At 40.9% G+C, this 9,962-nt stretch overlaps 1 pseudogene; it reads left to right on the top strand.

Annotated features, from left to right (window-relative positions):
- Window positions 1-3,918: 3,918 nt before the first annotated feature.
- Window positions 3,919-4,886, top strand: LOC103740981 (annotated as a pseudogene).
- The last annotated feature ends 5,076 nt before the right edge of the window (window positions 4,887-9,962 follow it).

The following is a 9,962-nucleotide window of genomic DNA, read 5'->3' as shown; positions in this document are numbered from 1 at the left end:
GAAAAAAAGCTAACAGTGCTGTAGCTAGGACATATTCCATACTAAAACTGTTAAAACTAGGAAAAACGTGGAGTGAGCGGCCCAGATGGAGTTCAACAATATCAGTATTGGCCCTTTTCCTCCAGTGATCTCTATAATTGGAGGACTCAGAACCCTCCCTTTTTGGAGGACCCTAAGTGTCTTATAGGTTTGGTAGAGTCCATTATGTTCACCCATTATCCCATGTGGGACGATTGCCAGCAGTTGCTCCACACCCTCTTCACAACGGAAGAGCGAGAGCGCATCCTCAATGAGGCAAGGAAGAATGTCCTCGGAGAAAATGGAAGGCCCATGACTCTCCAGCCTGCCATCGACAAGGCGTTCCTGCTTACACACCCGAATTGGGATTTCGGGACTACAGAAGGTAGGGAGCGTCTCCGGGTCCACCGCCAGACTCTAATGACTGGTCTCCAGGCAGCCGCCAGACGGCCCACTAACCTGGCTAAGGTAAAAACTATTGTTCAGGGGGAAACTGAAAGCCCGGTGCGTATCTGGAGAGGCTGTTTGATGCTTACAGGCAGTACACCTCTATAAACCCAGAGGCAGAGGAACATAGATCAGCTGTGGTCCTCTCATTTATCAATCAGGCAGCCGCCAACATCAGGAAGAAACTCCATAAACGGGACGATCTGGGAAAAATCTCTATCAGGGAAATGTTGCAGCAAGCAGAGAAGGTCTTCAGTGCTAGGGAAACTCTGGAAGACAGGGAGGAGAGGCTAAGGAAGGAAGAAAAAACCAGAACAGTTTACAAAGGACATTTGAAGAATAAAAACTGTACAAGGGGTGGTTAAGAAGCCCCAAGAATTAAATAAAATGCATTTCTCTTCTGATAAAGGCTATACTAGGGATGGAAACAAGTTTTCCTACCAAGTTCTCCCCTAGCAACCTGGTTGACTAGGACGAGATCAATGTGCCCTGTGCAAAGGATATGGACATTGGAAGAAAGAATGTCCACTGAAAAGAAAACAAGAAAGAGGAAGAAACCCTGTTAAGACCCTGCAACTAGGAGAGGAAAATTGACGGGGACGGGACTCGGCACCCCTCCCCGAGTCTTGGGTAACTCTGTGCATGGAGGGAACTCCCATTGGGTTCATGGTAGATGGGCACAATATTCAGTTCTCAACCAAGCTCACGGCTCCCTGAACCTAGGACACACAAGCATAGTCCAGGGAGCAACAGGGTCCAAGAAATGTGCCTGGACCACCAGCAGAAAAGTGGACCTGGGGAGATATCAGGTTTCTCACTCCTTCCTTGTCGTGCCCGAGAGCCCCTCACTGTTACTGGGCAGAGACCTACTCACCAAGGTCGGGGCATGTGTGTCAAGTTGACACTAAAGCTATCCAGCACATATGGTCAATGGAAAGCTGACAGATATGGCTACAGTCAGGAGGTAGACCCAGGGCCTGCCTGATTCAGGGAACCAACAAGTGCAGTGGGGACAGGAGAAACCCCCTGTCTCCTTAGCCAGGGCAGGCTCAGGCAACTGGAGCCGACACCTGTAAGTGTATCAAGAATAAAAGAATACAAAGAGACTCCATGTAAAATCCCCCAAATGCAAAATGACTCCAAAGGGATAACTAAAGATGATAAAGAGCTAACCAAATTAATGCCTTATACCCATGCTATGGTACTCAATGAAGGTCTATGGAGAAAACAGTTAATATGAATGGACAAAACCTTTCCATGCTGTGTGAGACCTTGTCTAGGACTGATTTAATATATAATGTTAACCTTCCTTTGAGTGTTTTACAGACATGAAACCCATTTGAAAAATACCTGAAGAATCAAAGGCCAGCTATAGCTGTAATATTCTTGGGAGTTTTATGGTTGGGCAAGAAAGGCAGAGACTCCCAAACTATACAACTGTTAAGAAAATCTACACTACCAGAGGTGGGTTGTCCCCCTATTAGCTGTTGGTCATAGAGATCCTAGACTAGGTCCTCAAATTCAACAAGGCTATTGCCATTAATGTTGGTTGTATACTAGAAAGGTCTGTAAGGCCATGTTGCTGAGGACACTGCATGTTGTGAGTGCAGAAGAAGAGGAGATGGAGCTGAGACTAAGCCAAAAAAAACTCCATGCCACTGGATGGATGACGTTCATATTGCCAAAAGGCACTATGCAGATGGTTGGGAAAGAAAGGATCCCCTATGATTCTACTCAACAATGGACCCTGCATGCTGCACACTATGGACATGCCAAGCAATGCCTGCAAGTGCAATAATGGCTCGACCAACATATGTACAATTGACAAATTTCTAATTGGATAAGGACCCCTCCTAGGGGTGGAACATACATCTGGTGTTGTAGACCAGGCCAACACCTTGTGTCGAGAAAGGCTACAGGCCCTAATGGGGAAGCCATCACAAGTATACTGTTTAATGACTGTAGTACACCTACTGGGACATCTTCTAGACATTTGTATTTACACTCATGTTTGTTTAAATGTGTCTACTTCCTTCCATTTGTCTTTAGAGTAGAAGAAACACCACTGAGATAGATCAATGGCCACGGCTTAAAGACAAATAATGGGGAGGTCCAAGAAGTCACTATCTTGCCATGATTCAAGAGAGGTTGCCCTACATCTGTCACTTGTCTGTGAATATAAGGATACATATTAGAATACAGTAAAAAATTACATTGAGGAAAGTGACAAAAGTGGATTCTTCTCTAGGGTCTATGACCTCTGGAACCATGTGTACTTGATACGTTTCCTCTATTCAGTAGGCCCTAAGTCCATTTAGACAGCTGTTGATTACTCCAAAGAAAAAAGTTCCACTACTGCACCAGTAGTGATGATTTGCTGGGCTGTCATTGTTGTAGTTTGTGGGCGTCACAATTGAGTAGAATCATCACTTGGTTTCCTCCTTTGGCAGCTCGCATAGCACCTTCTGATTCTATGAGGGCTAGTCTTTGGGGAGGAGACTCCAGGTCAGTTCCAGCTCAATTGCTCTAAGCCCTGTACCTGAAGTGTGTCATGTCTTCAGTGATAGGATCTTACTTTCAAATTCTGGGAGGCAATCAAGGGCTGTATTAACAGCCTATATTATTTTGGGAGTCTCTTGGACTAACCTGACCAACAACTCAGAGGGAGGTTTCTTTTACCTGACACTATGATTTTTGTTGTATAGCCTTCAGCTACACACAAGCGTGCACATACACACACACACACACACACACACACACACACACACACTCACTGTATTTTTCAGTAGGTTTATGAAACAAGTTCCCTTTGGTTTTTAATTCAAAGTATTTTTCTCTTTCTTCTCTTTCTCGCTATATAGCCCTCTCCTTCCCCGGTTAAAATACCCCTGATTTCCTCCATTTCTCCCGTGATAACACCTGTGTCCTACTGTCTCCCTCTCTCAAGCTCCTTCTTCCTCCTCCTTCCATGGTTCATTTCTACTTTCTTGGCTCCTGCAGTTACATTAGTATATATACTCATCTAAGGATTTGGAGCTAGAACCCACAAATGAGACAGAACATATGTTGCTTGTTTTTCTGAGTCTAGGCTACCTCACTCAGTACAACAGTTTCTAGTTCTACCCATTTACCTGCAAATTTCATGATTTCAATTTTCTTTACAGCTAAATAGAACTCCATTGTGTAATGTTCCATATTTTCATTATCCATTCATGAGCTGAGGGACATTTAAGTTGTATCCATTTCTTAGCTATTGTGAAAAGAGCAGCAACAAACATGACTGAGGTAGCATCTCTGTAGTAGGATGTTGAATCCTTGAGTATATGCCAAGGAGTGTTAGCTCGATCATATGACAGACCTATGTTTAGATTTTTAAGAATGCTCCACTGTGACCCTGGTGCTGGTGGTACCTTGTCTTGGTCCACAGTGTGCTAACCTTACCTGGAACCCGGAATGGTACTACTATGTTACAACTGCAACTGTGGTCAGTGCTTCAACTCTGAGGCTGATGTGGATGCTGCCTGCACATACCACCCTGATGTTCCCATCTTTCATGATGTACTGAAGGGTTGGTCCTGCTGTAAGAGACGAACAACTGATTTTTCTGACTTCTTAAGCATTGTAGGCTGTACAAAAGGTAGGCATAATAGTGAGAAACCACCTGAACCAGTCAAGTGGGAAGTCAAGATTTCTGAGAAGATGGAACAATCTGAATTAAAACCCAAATTTCAGGAGCACATAATTCAAGTCCCTAACCTAGAAGAAGCAATAAAAAGGCCAAGTTCAGATGAACCAATGACAAATTTGGAGTTAAAAATATCTGCTTCCCTAAAACAAGCACTTGATAAACTTACACTGGTCATCAGGGAATGGAGAAGATAAAAAAAGAAGGCAGTGTTGAAATTAAGATTGGGACTTCTTGTAAAAATGGAGGGTGTTCAAAGACAATCCAGGGTCTACAAAGTCTAGAGGAACTCTGTGCCTGTCGTTCTGGAGTGCCTATTTCCACAAGGAGATGGAATATTGGAGCTGCTGTAGAAGAAAAAGCTCTGATTAATACATTCTTAGCCCAAGAGGGCTATACAACAGGGAAACGTGTGGACTAAAAAGGATACTGGGAAAAAACGTTGTTCCCTGTAGACATGACTGATACCAAGCTGGGGGTGAAGCCATCATCTCAGAGTATGCTAAAGACCCACTTCTAGAACTTAGCTGAGTAGAAGCAAATAGTACTTGTTAAATGTACACATGCGTTTGAAGGAGAGAAGGAATTTCATCAAGTTGTGAAATTATGGGGTTATGTAACTATGACTACAACCAAGATTGAGATCACCGTGAGAGAGGCTGAACCCAAGCAGTGGGCCATTCTTGAACTGCCTACAACCAAAAAGCAGGAGAAACAGAAAGATATTGCAGATTGAGTGGAAGAGAAACAAAAAGCCTTGTCTGTTTCGGAGTTCTTAGTGTGTGGTGAAGTAGTAGCTTGCTGCTGTAATCTTTGTTTGTTTTTAAATTTGGCATTTTAGGATCATCATAAGGTTCTTAAAAACCAAAGTCAGTTAAAATTTTGTGCCTCCCATTTTCCTTTTGAGTTCCATAATATTAATTATTCATATCTCATCACTGTGGGGTAAACATAGTTGTTACCCCATACTTGAAGAAGCTGGAAAAGAACCCATAAATATAATTGCAATAATCTTAGGATAAATGATTATAGGCAGAGAAAGAAAAGGGGACATTTGTTTTGTTTGTTTGTTTGTTTTGTTTGTTTGTTTGTTTTCCCCTGATAGCTCTGTTATCCCATACTTAGGAAAAGCAAGGTCAAATCTGAATTGGTTTTCTATGGACTTTTGTTGCTACAGTTATTCAAAATCTTTAGGGAAAGGTGGAAATTCTAATATTATTTTTCCCTATGGGATAGTTAGTTTTTCTAGGACTAATTTTGAAGCACTTCAGTAGACAAAGAAGAATGCACGCACTGACTAAAAATTATAATGTGTTTGCAGTTAATTTAGTTTCAAAAGACTACTTCAACACCTATATTACTTGCCAGGCAGTATAATTTTTAGGAAACATAATAAGACTATAGAATTATTAATTTGGTTAAAATTCACCATTTCATAAGGATAAGCAACAATGTTTGGAAAATTACATAAAAGTCTTTATGGTATTTTGACTAAACTGTGCCCAATTTATAAACCCTATTAGGGATTATCTGGTATTCCTCATGAAAAACTGTATCTTTAAAATTATAAACCTAAAGCTTTGTTGAAATTCATTAAGGTGTGTGCTGAGGTTTGAATCTGGAATGCCCTTACAGGCTCATACTTTGAGCTCTTGGTCCTCAGCTTAAGGCACCAACTTGAAAGCTGTAGCGACTTTAGGATGTGGGCTGGGCCTTTGAGGACTAAACACCCTGCTAACCTTCTTTCTTAGCTTTCTGGTCAGGGCCATGGGAAGAATCTGTGCCTCACGTTCCTGCCACTGTGCCTTCTAGGCCATGATGGATGGTAGCCTCTGAAACTGTGAGCCAAAATAAACCTTTCCTCCTTTAAAAAAGAAAAAAAAGAAGAGTGTTCCATATAGATTCCCACAGTGGCTGCACCAGTTTTCAATGCCACTAGCCATGAATGAGGGTTCCCCTTTCTCTACATCCTACAGTTGTCAACTGCTTTCTTGATCTCAGTCTTTCTGACTGGGATAACATAAAATCTTAAAGTAGTTTTAATTTTCATTTCCCTCGTTACTAAGGATGTTGAACACTTTTAAAGGTATTTCTTAGCCATTTTTATTTCTTCTTTTGAGAACTCTCCATTCAGATCTGTAGCCCATTTTTTTAATCTTATGTATTTTGTGACAGCAACAGAGAGGTGACTGGCACATTGAACGGAACTGGAGACATAGCCACATGTTTAAAGGTTCAATTCCTCAAAGTCATGAACAGATGCTATGTGATGAGAATCTCTTTCTTGGGCCTTGAGTGGATTTGGGGAAGTGGCCATCTTTTGTTTTTCCCTGTCTGGCTCTTCTTAGGACACCAGCATCTTCCTTGGGGAAAACATTACTCTCGTGCTTCATGCTGCATTACTGTAGTTTTTAAATGAATTTATTTTTATTTTTTTACTGCAGTTTTTTTTAAGACTTAAAAAATTTAAAGAGAGAGAGAGAGAGAGAGAGAGTGTGTGTGTGTGTGTGTGTGTGTGTGTGTGTGCATGTGAGTACAGGTGGCCCTGCAGAGGCCAGAAGAGAGCATCAGGGGCCCTGGAGCTGAAGCTACAGGTGGTTGTGAGCAACCTGACCTGGGTGCTGGGAACTGAACTCAGGTACTTCAGAAGAGCAACAAGCTCTTTTAACCACTGAATCATCTCTCTGAGAGCCCTGCATTATTGCAATTTGAGAGGCACTGATATATATAGTGAGCATGAGATCTAGGCTTCATAATCAGAAAACCACATGGTACTGGATTACAGTGATTGGTTGATTCAGAACTTGCACTGACCCAAGTAGGGCCAATTAAAATCTCCCTCCAGGTTTGCTGGTGCTCTGGGGAGGAGGCAGCCTCTCCCTGTTGGGTCTGCTAAGCTTCTGGGACAGCAATTGAGGAAGACAGCCAATGTTGACTTCTGGTCTCCACAAGTGCATGCATGGGAGTGTTCATATGCATTTCACACACAGACACACACAGGGGCACACACACACACACACGCGCACACACACACACACACATACACACACACTGGTCTCTTGCCAGCAGAGCAGTTGTTGCAGCTGCTGAAGACATTTAATTGCCCATTTCAGAGAAGAAGTGCTCTCCTGTTTTATCTAGTCTTCCTAGGTAGTGCAGAACCAGAAGGAAACCATAAAATATGCTCAAGATGAAATTTAATTTTCTGCATTTAGCAGGTTTTTATTTTTATGTGTATTAGCGTTTGGCCTGCATGTAAGTGCACCTGAGTGGTGCAATGTCTGCGGAGGCCAGAAGAGGGCATAGAGTTATAGACAGTTGTTAGCTGTCACGTGGGTGCTGGAAACTGAACCTGGGTCCTCTGTAGGAGCAGCCAGTGCTCTTAACTGCTGAGCCATCTCTCCAGCCCCCATATGTAATGTTTTTAGTGTATCTTATTAGTAGAATGATGAACATTATTACTCCCTGCTTACTGAACACCCTAACTTTGTCAATATGGTCTTCTAAATTCAGAAATATACTTAAAGTCAAAAATGTACTTAAAATTCGATACAAGAAAAAGAAAACAGAAATGTCATGCAAATTACCATGAACATGGAAGATAATGACAGCAGGAGACTTATGTCTAAGATTGCCCGGTAGGGTTGTCCAAATGTCAGGCCTGAGGCACCCTGTGGAGCCCACCTGCTCTGGGAACTTCAATGGAAGACCATCCATCAGGGATTTTGTATCCCAGGCACCAGAGTTTGTTACCCAAAGCTCTGAATCCTGACTCGGACGCAGTGAATGCTAAAAATAAAGTAAAACTGGTGGGAAAAGAAAAAACATAAAAACCTCCACAACTTATTATTCAAGTGTTGGAAGTCCAGTACTTGAAGATCTTTTTGGAAGTGTAGCTGCAGTTAGTAAGGAAATCTTACTAAAAGCAGAAAGCCAAGTTCTTGTACAATATAGAAAACATCATCTGTTTCTAATGTTGTTCAAATAAAACAAAAGGCAAAAGAAAGTAAAAAGTGGCTTTCTGTCTCTTGGATGGTTGCTGTTCTTTTTTTTTTTTTTAACTTAGATACCAAAAATTATTGTACCATTGTTGGTTTCATTGAGTATTTATGAAGACAATGTCAGATATGAGCAAAATCCATTTCAATAATAGGAAACTTTTGTGAGGTTGTATGTTATGTTAGTCTATAAAAATGTGCATGCAATGTAGAGACTTTAGAATTGCATATGTTTATGAAATTGAAGGTAAATGTTTAGTCTAACTTACTTTCATATATAGACTTAAGCATCATCTTTTATTATAGGTTTACTTATTAAAATATATGAGAAAATAACCATGTGGGGAAAAATGACAGAAATCCTGTCCTGAGAGCCCAGTGCCCTGTCCTCTGTAGGGTGGTTGTCTGTGCTTCTCCTTCATGGGCTTCTCCTTCCCACTTCTGTTCCTTAAGGAAACAAAACAAAAGCAGTTTCATTTTTGTAAATGTAGCTCTAATAGTCACCCATGAAAGTAAACTCAATTGTAATTGTTGAAATTTAACCAAAATAAGATACTTTCTTAGCTAAGGATAGTCATTTATGATATTTACTAAGGAGCTAGGACTGCTGGTTTTCCCTTTAATCGACTGAAACAAGATTGAGACTATAAAAATGAATTATCATGTTACAGAGGTCTGTTAAAAAAACTTCCTTTGGCATAAAATAACCCATTTGGTATCTGAAAAGATGAGAGCTCTGGTCATGTGGGTGCTAGAAATAGAAAATTTTGAGTAAAATAAAAATAGAGCAGAAGAGAACGTGGCAGATGGAAGTGGCCATCTCCCAGTGTTCACACTCCAGATGTGTGTTATCTCTGGCCCAGAGCAGATCTTCTGGGGACTGTATACGGAAGTGGATTCAGTTTGAATGAAGAGGATTAAGGAAGCCACGTGTTAGAGATACTAGTTAGAGATCCGTGTCAAGCTTTATCTGTAGTATTCAGCAGACCAAATTCAGACAACATTCACCAAGAGTATATTAGTATCAGATCCATGAATGAAAGGGAGAGTTTTGCATGTACCATAACTATTAATCTTGCTCAGTATTTTATCTCACTTGTTTTCCCAGAGTTTTCTGTAACTTCAACAATTTGGTTTGCAGAGTTTTGATCATTCTTTAATAATTTTTAATTTTTTTTGAGATGGGTTTCACTATGCAGTCCTGGTTGGCCTGGAATTTGCTATGTAGACCAGCCTGGCTTTCAAGTCATAGAGCTCTGCCTGCCTCTGCCTCCCAAGCGCTGGGATTCAAAGTGTGCACCACCAGGCCTGGCTTAACAATTTTTTAAAAGAATAGTGTGTAGATTCCATTTGATAAGGCAATCAATAACAGAAATAATATAAAAGTTTATAGTGGGAAAAGATGTTACCTACTGATATATCTCATGGCTATTAGATTTGAGACCTTTTTGTTTGGTTGGTTTATTTTGAGCACTTTAGCCCATGTTGACCTATAGCCCAGCTTGGATTTAAACTCTGTAGCCCAGTTTGGATTTGAACTCACAGCAATATTCCTACCTCAAACTCCCAAGTGCTGGGATTACAGCTGTGAGTCACCATACCCAGCAGATTTGAGCTATTTTTAATGGTGGAATAATGTTATGCATTAGTGTAGGATCTGATGAATGACTTTAGCTATAAGAATATGTAATAGTCATACTGTAAATAGTTTGCATCTCTCTTTAACCCAATTCACAAATATTTAAAATTGAATTGCACTCTCTGACAGCTCAAAAAAAAAAAGAAAAAGATTGCTATGTGTATAGTTCTCCTTC

This window comes from Nannospalax galili, unplaced genomic scaffold (assembly GCF_000622305.1).
Source record: "Nannospalax galili isolate Female #2095 unplaced genomic scaffold, S.galili_v1.0 scaffold241, whole genome shotgun sequence".
Classification (NCBI taxonomy): Eukaryota; Metazoa; Chordata; class Mammalia; order Rodentia; family Spalacidae; genus Nannospalax; species Nannospalax galili.
This window is presented reverse-complemented; position numbering and strand designations above follow the sequence as displayed.